The sequence below is a fragment of the Typha angustifolia genome, chromosome 8 (assembly GCF_048772165.1).
Source record: "Typha angustifolia cultivar Huaian chromosome 8, ASM4877216v1, whole genome shotgun sequence".
Classification (NCBI taxonomy): domain Eukaryota; kingdom Viridiplantae; phylum Streptophyta; class Magnoliopsida; order Poales; family Typhaceae; genus Typha; species Typha angustifolia.
The window spans coordinates 7,626,554-7,639,796 of record NC_133246.1 but is presented as its reverse complement, the minus strand read 5'-3'; positions in this window follow the sequence as shown (position 1 = coordinate 7,639,796).

Genomic DNA, 13,243 nt, shown 5'->3' with positions numbered 1-13,243 from the left:
CTTTAACTGGGACAATAACATGAAAGAACGCGAGTGATGGTGGTGGTGACGGGTGGAGTGGATGTTAGGATTATGGATGATAATAGAGATGAATATGGATGGTGGATGTGGTTAAGGGATATAGACGAAGGGGGAGAAGTGGTCGAGATCTCAAAGAAGAGGGAGGACTCGACATATGAGGGAGATTAGAAGTTAGAAGAGACCTTACCAACGGTAGAGGTGGAAGGATGGTAAAAAGAGAGGAGGGAGAGAGAATAGAGAGAAGATAGGAGATAAGAAATTAATAATTCAATAGCATAATAAATTTGGCTGCCATCCACACCTTTATAGAGGCTAGCCAACAAGCCCTAATATAATAACTAACACTAATCCAAGTGCAATCCCACCGATTGCATTCGAACGTGCCCGATCGCATTTGAACGCACAAAAGACATTCTCTGTATGTGTGAATGCGATGTAGGCATTCGAACGCGACGTTCAAACATGCCTAACCGCGTTCGAACGTGCCCAACCATGTTCGAACGCGCCCAACCATATTCGAACGCACTCGACCTGCATTCGAATGCACTTTTCGTGTCCTCTGTATTTGCGAACCTGATGCAGGCGTTCGCAAGGGCGTTCGAACGCGACATCTCCTACGTTTCGCATTCGAATGTGACTTATTTTAATAAAAATAAATAACTAATGTAATAAAAAAAGATCCTAACTAAATGTATCAAAGGGATAACTCCTACCTTCCGGCGAGTTGCCACTTGGTCTATTAGGAGCCTACCTTCCGCTATCGCTCCCTAACTTGGGGTACTAGGGAGGAGGCGATGAGGGCCAAGTACTTAGGCTTGAGCAGGTTGAAGAGTTTGCGCTGCAAGTGCTTAGAATAGTCACTCCTGATCTTTGTTTCCATGAACCCTTTATGCATGCATTCGTACACGTCATGCATGATCCTACCGCAGTATGAGTAGTAGCAAGAGAGGTGCTCGTATTGGACTTTAACTTCCTAGGTTGCACTGGAGGAAGGCTAACCGAGATCGTTCTCATGAGTAGCTTTGAGATGTCCAACAAGACTCTAGTTTGATGTATCTGGACCATTTCGAGGGGTTGAAGCTGTCCACTGGGGCTAGTTAGCCTAGCTTGGCTACGAGGGCGAGTGTCATCTTCTTCGAGTAATACTGTAGTGAGAGCCCATGCACTTGCACCCAGAATTCTAAATGTAGGAAAGCCTATGAGTTCACTAGAATGTTAGCTTCAAAGTGATTGAAGGTGAAGAGGTCTTGGTTGAACAACCAGGGACAGACCTTGCCAATGATAGAAGTGGTTGCCAATGGTAGAAGTGGAAGAATAGTCAATAGGAAGGAGGGAGAGAGAATAGAGAGAAGATAAAAGGCAAGAAATCAATAATCCAATAGCATAATAAATTTGGTTGTCATCCACATCTTTATAGAGGCTAACCAAGTGGCCCTAATACAATAACTAACTCTAATCCTAGTGCAATCCCGCTGATCGTGTTTGAACGCGTCCGATCGCGTTCGAATGCACAAAAGACGTTCTCTGTATATGCGAACGTGATACAGGCGTTCGAATGCGCTCGACCGCGTTCAAACACACTTTTCGCATCCTCTGTATTTGCGAACCTAATGTAGGCGTTCGCAAGGGCGTTTGAACGCGACACCTCCTGCCTTTTCCGTTCGAACGTGACCTATAGAAATTTTATTTTAATAAAAATAAATAACTAATGCAATAAGAAAAGATCCTAACTAAATGTATCAGCTCATCACGCTTCCCCTACCTTACCCTCAAGGTGAAAAGTCAGGGAAACGCTCCAAAATGTTAGTCTCCAACTCCCATGTCGCCTCATCGGATGACTTACCAAGCCACTCGACTAGAATCTCCATCTCTAATCTGGTACTATGTCGTCGTTGGCGCCTAGCAAATACATGAACTCGCTCTACGATCTTTGTCTCCTCCAATGGCTCCGATAGAACTAATCCAACGACCTCATGATCTCTAATCCACTCCCTAAATAATGGAACATGGAAGACAAGATGCACTCTCGACCCCTCCAGCAACTCCAAACGATATACAACTGGACCGATACACTCCATCTCCTAAAATGGACTAAAGTAGCGATGTGCTAACTTTTGGTTACACATCGGACGCAAGGTCACATATCGATACGGTTGTACCCTCACAAACACCCAACTGCCAATGTCGAACTCCTACTCCTTATGGCTGCAATCATAAACTTGCTTCATACAGTTTTGAGCAAGTTTAAGATAACAACCTCCTCAATGTGGCAGCTCTATCCATCAAAGCTAAATCCACCTCTGTCCGATGTACAGATGCCACTGAATCATAAGTACATAATGTCGGAGTCGTGCGTCCATACACCGCCTCAAATGGAGTCATGTCAATGCTATTGTGGTAGGCGGTGTTATAAGACCACTCCACCCACGGTAAGAACTCCAACCATTGTCTTAACATCTCTCTAACAAAGCACCTTAAGTACTGCTCAATACCTCGATTGACCACCTCGGTTTGGTCATTCATCTGTGGATGGTAGGCCAAACTAAAGTTCAATCGAGTCCCCTATAATCTAAAAAGCTCTATCCAAAAGTCGCTTATAAATATACGATCACGATTCGAGACAATCGTGCGTGGCATACCATGTAACCGAGTAACTTCTCTCACAAAAATTTCAGCCACTAACTTGGCTGAAAATGGATGTGACAATGACGAAAAGTGTGCATATTTGTTCAATCTATCAACCACCACAAAGATAACGGAATAACCACATACCAGTGGAAGACCTTCTACCAAACACGGTCCAGTATAGGTAAAGGTTGTAATAATCTAGCCGATTTTAATGTGATTGTCTTAGCCTTTTGACAGACTTCGCAAGCACGGATAAAACTCCTCACATTCCGCCTCAATCTTGGCCACGTGCAACTCTGAGATATCGTTCTATAAGTCCTCAAGACACCCTCATGACCAGCCTCTGAAGTTTGGTAGAAGCACTCCAATAATTTCTACCGCAATGCATCATTTATGGGCACCGGAATGCATCCGCAGTCCAGCAACAAACCGCCTCGGTTCTCCAACTCTAGATGGCGTTTCGGATCATCTAACACTTCCTACAACAATCTCAAAACATCTGGGTCAAATTTACATGTATACCGCAGCTCGTCAAGGAAGGAAGGAAAAGGTAGGAAAAAAATAGGCTGCAAGCTCGGTGGTATCGGGTTGGCACGATAGTCCATCCACCGATCTATTTTCTATTCCCTTCTTGTATTGTATTTCATAATCATACCTTAACAATTTTGTGACCTATCTCTGCTGTGCCGGAGTGTGTATGCACTGTCCTATAAAGTATGGAAGGCTCCTTTGATTGGTTCGGATAATGAATTGTTTACCGATCAAATAAGGCATTCACTTTATCACCGCATACAAAATTGCCAACATCTCTCTCTCTCATAAGTCGATAATTACTAAGATTTTTGTGATAATGCCTTACTGAGAAAGGCAATGGGATGTCCTCCTTGTATTTGTACAGCTCCTATGCCAACTCCTGACGCATCACATTCCATAATAAACTCTTTGGTGAAATCTGGTAGCGTTAAAACGGGCGCCGTCGTCATTGTTGTTTTTAATTTTTCAAAAACTATAGTGGCTTCATTCGTCCATCTAAAAGAGTCCTTCTTCAACAAAGAAGTGAGAGGAGCAGCAATCTTGCCATACCCGACGATGAAACGACGATAATATCCGGTCAGTCCCAAAAATCCTCACAATCTGGTGGTGGTAGTAGGAATAGGCCAAGTAGTCATGCATGCCACCTTTTGAGGATCCGTCGCTACACCTTCCGCTGAGATGATGTGGCCTAAATACTCCATTTGTGGTACTCCCCATAGGCACTTGGACTTCTTGAGTTCTAGCTGACTTTGCTTTAATAAATTCAGCACATCCTTCAAATGCCGCCAATGCTCCAATTCAGTCCTACTAAACACCAAAATATCGCCAAAAAATACCAAAACATACCTTCGCAATAGAGGCCAAAATATATCATTCATGAGGCCTTGAAATATAGTTGGAGCATTGGTGAGACCAAAAGGCATCACCTGAAACTCGTAATACCCGTCCAGAGTACGAAATATAGTTTTGTGCACATCTACCGAGTAAACTCCAATTTGATGATACTCGACTCTTAAGTCAAGCTTGCTGAATATAGTCACCCCTATAAGCTCGTCTAGCAACTCCTCTATAACCAAAATAGGATATTGGTCCTTGACAGTAATAGCGTTTAGTGCTCGATAATCGACACAAAAATGTCATGTTCCATCCTTTTTTCACACCAATAGCACGAGCGATGAGTATAAGCTATGACTTGGTTGAATGAGGCCTCGCTCCAATATCTCAGCTACCATCTTTGAGATAACTTCCTTTTGCACATGTGGATACCGATATGGCCTCATATTTACCGATGCAGCCTCGGACACAATCTCTATGAGGTGGTCCATAGTTTGCCTTGGTGGCAACTCCTTTGATTCCTCAAACAGTCTAGCAAATTTATCTAATAAATTAGACAACTCGATGGTAGTATTTGGACTCATTTGAGGCTCGTCTCCTACTGGTTCTAACTGAAAAAGATAGGCCAAATCACTCGCACATGGCAGCCCCACCATCGACTGCATCGCAGGAATTGGCAGAGATCGAACACCGTCAAGGCGCACATCCTTATTTCCTTGCTTAAATTTTATCCACATGCTTCGGAAATCAAAAGTGACGGGTCCCAAGCTTTGTTGTAACCACTGAGTGCTAAGGACAATATCCGCTCCTCATAGTGCCAACGGATATAAGTCCACAATGATGTCGTATCCTTTCACCCATATACCGACTTGGCGACATAAGCTCTCCGCCTCAAGCTTCGTGCCGTCTCCAATAGCAACGTCAAATCCCATAGTCGGTTCAGCATCCAAGCCCAATCTCCTCACTAACCTCTCATTTAGAAAGTTGTGTGTACTCTTAGAATTGATGAAGATGTGCACACAATGCTTTCTAACGAGTCCGTCTACCCGTAACGTCCTCGGCGCGGAAGTACCCGAATATGCATGTATTGATATTTCAGCTTTGATATCTTCCTCTATACCCTCCTCAACGGCCTCCTCATGGACCTCCACTAGACACTCACCATCATCAACAATCTCATCATCCTCCTTGAGACCGTTGATGAGCATCACAGTCCCTATCAATGTGGAACACCGATGACCGGGTGTAAAACGTTTATCATATCGAAAGCAAAGACCCTTCACTCTTCGCTCCTCCACCTAGGTAGGTGTCAGAGTTCAAACGGGGGGTCTTGTACCTCCTCTAACATCGAAAGAAGGTCTCAAAGGTGGTTGAGGTCTAGTACTAGTAGTCGCTGTCTTTGAACCCACAAAATTTCCAACCGGCGTACTAGGTGCAAATCGCCCATCTCGGTTGCCCCAACTTATTTTCACTGCCATCTTGAGAGCCTTATGTTTTTGCTCCATCCTCACGGCCTTCTCAAAAGCCTCCTCAAGAGTGGTAGGACAAAGAGCATGAACATCCGCTTGTATCTCCTCTCGCAGCCCTGAAATAAATGTGCTAATCAATGTCGGTTCAAGCTAAGGTGGCTTACATTGACTACTAACTCTTTCAAATTCTACTTGGTACTCCAATACGATCGTCTTCTAGACTATCTTGTTTAATGTGCTAGCAAAGTCTTCATATGCTGCTGTCCTAAATTTATGTGTAATTCTCCTACAAAAGTTAGCCCATCCGGTAAATCCTCCGTCACGAATAACCGATCTATACCAATGCAATATCGTTCCTTAGAGGTGAAAGCTTGCCATCTGGATCTTTGTATCCTCTACTGTCCCTTGACAATCAAAATATTGTTTAACTTGAAACACCCAATCCATTGGATCACCGCCTTAGAATTTTGGAAAGTCCAAGCATGCGGCTCTCCCCCGAATAGCATTGTCGGGTTCGCAAAAGATCCTAGGTTCAGGTCTGAATCTTTGTGCATGTTGATCTCCTTCTCTAAATCCTCGAGCACATCCATCACCATATCCGAAGGGATCAATCTCATCCTCAAAGTGTCAATCCTCCTCATCAACGAAATGCATCGGTGCCGCATTCGATAGAAGTGGAAGGATGGTGAAGAGGGAGGAGGGAGAGACAATAGAGAGAAGATAGGATGCAAGAAATTAATAATCCAATAGCATAATGAATTTGGCTATCATCCACACCTGTATAGAGGCTAGCCAACAAACCCTAATATAATAACTAATCCTAAACCTAGTGCAATCTTGATGATTGCATTCGAACACACAAAAAATGTTCTTTGTATGTGCGAATGCGATGTAGGCGTTCCAACGTGCCCGACCGCGTTCAAACGCACTTTTCACGTCCTCTGTATTTGCGAACATGATGTAGGCGTTTGCAAGGGCGTTCGAATGCGACATCTTCTGCGTTCAAACGTGACCTATAGAAATTTTATTTTAATAAAAATAAACAACTAATGCAATAAAAAAGATTCTAACTAAATGTATCAAAGGGATAACTCCTACCTTCCGGCGAGTTGCCACTTGGTCTATTAGGAGCCTACCTTCCGCTATCGCTCCCTAACTTGGGGAACTAGGGAGGAGGCGATGAGGGCCAAGTACTTAGGCTTGAGTAGGTTGAAGAGTTTGTGCTGCAAGTGCTTAGAATAATCACTCTTGATCTTTGTTTCCATGAACCCTCTATGCATGCATCCGTACACGTCATGCATGATCCTGTCGCAGTATGAGTAGTAGCGAGAGAGGCGCTCGTATTGAACTTTAACTTCCTAGGTTGCACCGGAGGAAGGCTAACCGAGATCGTTCTCATGAGTAGCTTTGAGATGGCCAACAAGACTCTAGTCTGATGTATCTGGACCATTTTGAGGGGTTGAAGCTATCCACTAGGGCTAGTTAACCTAGCTTGGCTAGGAGGGCGAGCATCGCCTTCTCCGAGTAATACTCTAGTGAGAGCCCATGCACTTGCACTTAGAATTCTGAATGTAGGAAAGCCTATGAGTTCGCCAGAACGTTAACTTCAAAGTGATTGAAGGTGAAGAGGTCTTGGTTGAACAACCAGGAAACCCTATACCAAACCTTCCATTTGTCGACTAGGAGCTCGAATGCTAGTAAGAAAGTGTTCTTCCTGGCTTCAACAAAGTCTAGGTTCCCCTCAAGGGACCACGCTTTCATCATGGTTGATTTGAGGCTAGAAACGTTAAAGTTCCTATTTGTGGTGAGTTTCCTGGTGAGGCATAGGTCTAAACACCAGGATGCCAGAGCTGAGTCTATTGGCAATGCTATTGTTTCTTCCAAGCTATTTTTTGAGAGAAGAGCAGAGAAATTTCTCCAACAACTCCTCATTGAATACGGCCATATATGGCCAAGAAAGGTAAGTTTAGGAAGAGAAGAAAGGTAGTTTCAGTAGCTAAGGGGAAGGGAGTCTAAGAACCCAAGCCTGAGGGTTACAAGAAGGTAGAGAGGGTACGAGATTAAGTTGCTCAATGGAAGAGGATACCCGTAGCCTAGTGCAGGAGGGTTATTAAGGAGGAGGAGAGGGTAGTTGTTCAATAGTTGATTGGGATGGAGTTTAAGGATAAAGCCTCAACGGCATGAAGAAGAGGAAGGTCTCTTAACGAGAGGGAAACCCTAGCAGAACAACGACAAAATGCATTTTATTGTAGGTTTAAATAATAAGATATGGTGAATAAATTTAGTCGAAGAATAAAAATAATTGTTACATTTTGATGCTCATAATAAAATTTAAGAAAATTTTTAGTAACTTTCACATTAAATTTGGATGAAAAATTTAAAGTTTCTATATTAGTCTTCTACCACTTAGGGTAAGGTGATATAAATTAAAATTTAGAGAGATTATTTAATTTTCGGTATAATAATATGGGTATAATTTGTAATTTGGAAAAAAAAAGAGGTGATGGTATGTAGGTCCCACCTCCAATTGTAACTTACACGTAATACAGGAATAATTTGACAGGGACTTTACTCCCTGTTAAATATCTTCAATCGCACCCTAATTCCTCTTCCGCAGCTTATCTTCTGCATGTGAGTTAAGACATACCTCATCGTTGTACTGACAACTTAGATCCAACAACATTGATTATTAAGTATTAACTGCAAACCAACAAGCGATATTATATATAATTTTCAGCTACATTATAAATAATAAATAGGATTAAATATATTTTACCTCGTATATTTATATCCAAAATTAATTTACCCTCATATATTTCAAAAGTCTTAAACCAAAATACCCCGGTCGTGTTTATTAGGCAAAAATAGATGAAGTTTTTATCTGATTTTTATTAACCCACATTTGTCTCGTTTCTAGAATTAATATAACTATTAAAATTTATATTTATTTAGGTTTAATAAAACTTATTATATAATTAGCATAATTTAGAAAATAAGAAAACAAATATAAGAATATTCTGTAAAAAGAAATGCTTATAGAAGAGGGAAATGACACTTTTATCCATAAAAAATTAGAAACATATAAAATTCAGCCCACAATTTAATTTTTGAAATCTTTTGGGTGCACTCCATTAATTTGGATGAAAAAAAATTAACAATCTTTATTTAGTCGTAAGTACAAGAAATGATTTCAGACTTTTTAAAGTATATGAGTTTAAGTGATTTTAGATATAAATATAAAGAGTAAATATATTTAAACCCAATAAATAACATAGATTGTCCTTAATATTCATACTTGAATATTATATATAATGTAATCTATCTTTTTTTTTTAAACACTTACTAAGTTAACATGAACTTAGTATTCACTTTTGTCTACTAATAGTGAAGGTGGTAAGGAGCATTAGGATCTCTTGCTAAGCGTGTTTTTGAATATGCATCAATGCAGTAGTAGTATGTAGGTGACGGCTCTAATCATGCATGTTCTAATCATACCATCCTCTATATTTGATTTTAAGCATAACTAGAATCATCAAATATGCATCCAGATTGATTTAGCCGTGTGTCAAGTACCCAAGTCATCCAGAATACTTCCCCTAGAGAGTGCACTCGTTCCATGGCCCCTCTGCCTTAGCCACCGGTGGCATCCTTGTCTACCATTGCAAGGCAAAGACTGAGCAAATTATAATAAGAAACTAACAGAGAAAGGGTACGTTACAAATTAATACCATGTAATTATGCTAAAAATTTAGCTACCTGTAAAACTTTTAGTTGTATTACTTTATCACCTCGTAATTTAGACTAACATGAAAAACTAACCGATTGTTAATCACGTTGTTTGAGAAACTATTCTCTCCTACTCATATTTTGTTGGAAATTTCATGATTTGATCATGAATTTAAGTCCGGTCCACATATTATAAATGATGAATTAATGATGAAATTGAAAGAGCTCAAAGAATCATTTTAATGTTATATACTTATTCAAGTTTATGTGGGTAAAAAACATGGCTACACTCAACAATGTTTGGTTTGGTTCACGCAGTTAAGACTCGATTAATCATCAATGTTCATTTTTACAAATAGGTTTTATAGTCTGCACTAGTGTTTCTTTGAATTGATCTAAGTCGGTCCATGCATTTTTGAGTTTCTTTCTAATGCATCGAGAGAGAGAGTTTTATACTATTTTGATTTGACGAGGCACTCTGATTTATTGTTCATTCCATGTGTAAGATAGTCATTATATCCTCGACTTCTACAGAAATTGCATTCTATGATCTCTACGTTTTGTTTTATTTAATTATTCTATTACACTTAGCTTTTCTAATTATTTAAATTAAATTGTTACTGTCAATATATTTTGAGATGATTGCAATATTTCATGCTATGATCATATAATTTAGGAGATATATGTAGGGGAAGAAATAAGACGGATTAACTCCAACCCGACCTACTACCCCACTTGATTCAAATCAGATTTGGGTATAAAAACTCTACCTGACTCGGATATGATTCAGAGACATGTAGGGCATTTACAAAAACGATTGGATATAAATATGGATACGGGTCTGTAGATTTTTTCAAATACGGATATCGAATATCTATTTATCATAAATTTATAAATAATAAAACCTATAAGTTCAAACTATAGAGGTATAGAACCCTATAATCCAACCCGTTAACCCAAATACATAAGCATCACCCCCTCTATCCCTATAATCTCCTAGCCTTAGTCGCCATGAAACCGCTTGGCCTCTTCGGTGTTCCCCTCATGTTTGTCGGATGGGAATCAGTTGGTGTTTCGATTAGGTTGGTCCGAGCAAAAGAACCTCCACATCCTCAATGACAGGATTTGGAGGCTCACCAAGAGTAAGTGGATCGACGCCATGCTAGTATGGTTGCCAAATGGCAAGTTGATCACCTTCTCCTCAAATTAGCGCATCAACTTTGTGAAGTTCCTTGCCCTTGGAAACATCTTCAACATTCGGCATAGTCGATGGACTTCCTCTGGTCAAAATTCAACAAAGCCAAATTGTTTATCTATTTCACTAGATTTGTTTATCAATTTTCCTAATTTAGCTTCTTTTATAGTTTGCAGTCCCCATCACCAATAGCTATAGAAGACATTCCTAAATATTCATCTTGATCTGGTTCAACCGCTATACAAAATTCATATGCTTGTGATTTGCCAATATTTTCTTCAGTGGTGACTTCACTACTCAAAGGTGTATAATTGATGCTAGAGTTGCCTTGTTCATTTTTGTCAATACCCACTAAGATCTTTCTTATTGGTACTTGCTCTAGCTTGTGGTCTAGGATCAAATCATTTAAGGTCAAGCATTTAATCCTTAGTATTATAAATGTAAAGCCAAATCATATCACCTAGTAGAGAGCATCTACTGTTATTATAAATAATCTCTACTTTACTATAAACATTCTCTATTTGTAACAACCTAACCCTTTAAAAAAAATTGGGAATAACTATGGTCGGTCTCGTGCCCATGCAAGTAAATGGAGAGTTGGAAGGTGCCATGCACCCCTACCTCCAGTGCTACAACCAATCGACTGTAGTGGGCCCCACTATCATCGTAGCCGCCGCCACCCTCCCTCCCTATCACCACTCTCTCCCTTTCTATATCTCTTTCTCAAACTCTCGCCTGTTTTCTATCTCTCTCAAACTCTCTCATTCTCTCTTTCAAACTCTCTTTCTCTATTGTTGATGCCATCCCTAAGGTTGCCATCGCCACCTCCACCACTAAGCAGATGCTGGCCACGGGTCTGGCTCATGTCATGCTCCAGCTTCATGCGAGTTTGACTCAATTGGCTAATATGAGCCCATCAGGTTATTCCACTAGTTATCTTCAAGCTCATACTCAAGCCCAAGGTCACGCTCATGGTCCAAAATTGATTCGCATGAGGTGGTCGAACTGGTTGGCAAAAATTCGACCTGCCTTAGAATTTACACAATTCATCTTCTCCATGCAAATGACCTAACACTAACCCTAGGGTTGAAATTGAACTTCGGCCTAGGGGCACCACCACAAGCCATTGTAGTCTTAGTGGTGGCTTGGCAGGGTAGCTAGCCAACGATAGTCATCGTACAATAGTCCTCATAGTGGTAGAGCAACGGTGGAGGGCCAAAATTGAGCTTGAGCTTGATCTAATGCAACAGGGGCTAGGGTGTGTCCTTGGCGGGTCCATCGTCTCACAACAACCGCGGATGGGGCCTAGGACCCTACTATAGTTGAGTTGCGATGGTGAGAAGTCTTGACGAATCTACACTAATGAAGAGGTAGCTCACCATGGTGGTAGCTGCCAAGTTCGGCCACTCGATGATTGTGGGTAGCTACAGTGCCATAATTGGCTAGTAGTCAGCTTGAGGAAAGCCAGTTATAGCCACCAGTGGTTTTGGAGGTGTTAGACCCATGACCACTAGCCGCGAGTATGCTGCAACAATAATAGCCATTGATGATGATCTTTCAACCGATGTTGGCGCGAACGATGACCATGGTTTGGGTGTGGATAGTTCATGGAAGGGAATGGATGTGACAATTTAGGTCAGGAGCATCTGTATCACCGCCGATGGAAAACTAGGTTTTTAGGGCCTAGTTTCCATATGCATGGTGAAGATGACTCTGAAACCACTACTGCAAGTGTTTCTAGCATCGCTATAGTGGCAATCTCGACCTGCAAGGTTGGAGGGAGCTCCACCATGGTTGGAGGACGGGTGGTTACTATGGTTTGGGGCTCTCCTCCATCTCCTTCATTGTTAGAACCTTCTAGCCTTGGCTGGGCTAGTTTTGCCATGGTCGACAGCGTTAGCAGCAGTAGCAATGCAGGATGGTGGTAGGCGGCTAGTAGGGCCCCTACTAAGGTCTGGATCGAGTCTTTGACGGTCTATTTTAAATTGACCAAAAATTCTTTAAATATCAACTTTGCCTATGCCAACGGCTCATTAATGGTGGCTGTGGTGGTGGTGGTGCCGAAGAAAGCTCCACAGGGATGGAGACAAGATCTTGGTTCCCTATGACCGTGATCTCCCATGGGTTAGCTTTGGATTGCGTGTTCACTATTATTTAAGGAATGCCAACTCTGATATCATCGTTATGAATCAGATCTAGAATAATTTGGTTCCCTATGACCGTGATCTCCCATGGGTTAACTTTGATGGGTGGTAGCCTCATGAGTTGGAGATCTTTTGGTTTTATTTCATGTGATTATGAGGCCGAGGTTAAAAAATATAATCAAAATAGTGAAGGAAGGCTAGAGCGGGATGAAAATAGAAATATCTGATGTTGTGACGGTTATCAAAGGGTGGTGGTCGGCCAGAAGGGGATGATAGTCGACCGTAGGTGTGGGTGGCTCATGGAGGGTGTTGGTGGCTAGGGTTTGAAAGAAAATAATAAATGACTTAGTAATTTTCTCAACATCCAATCCTTTCCAAATGAACCATAATAACTCTTATTCATAAAAGTAGAGTCTTAGCAGATCAAATCTACATATAGACTATTCGTATTAATTAAAAAAAATTAAATTAACTATACTTGACTTTGACTAACTCAACCTACGTTGGCAGATCATAACAACCAACATGATTTTAAGCGACATTCTGTAAAATGTCAATGTTGATCTGTAGTGGCATTTTAACCACTTTTAGTAGCATTTTTTGAATACCGGTATAGCCTAAATTTCTTATAATGATAACGAAGAGAAGTTCTGAATCAAAAACATATTTGAAGATTAATCCTTTGGTGGCTT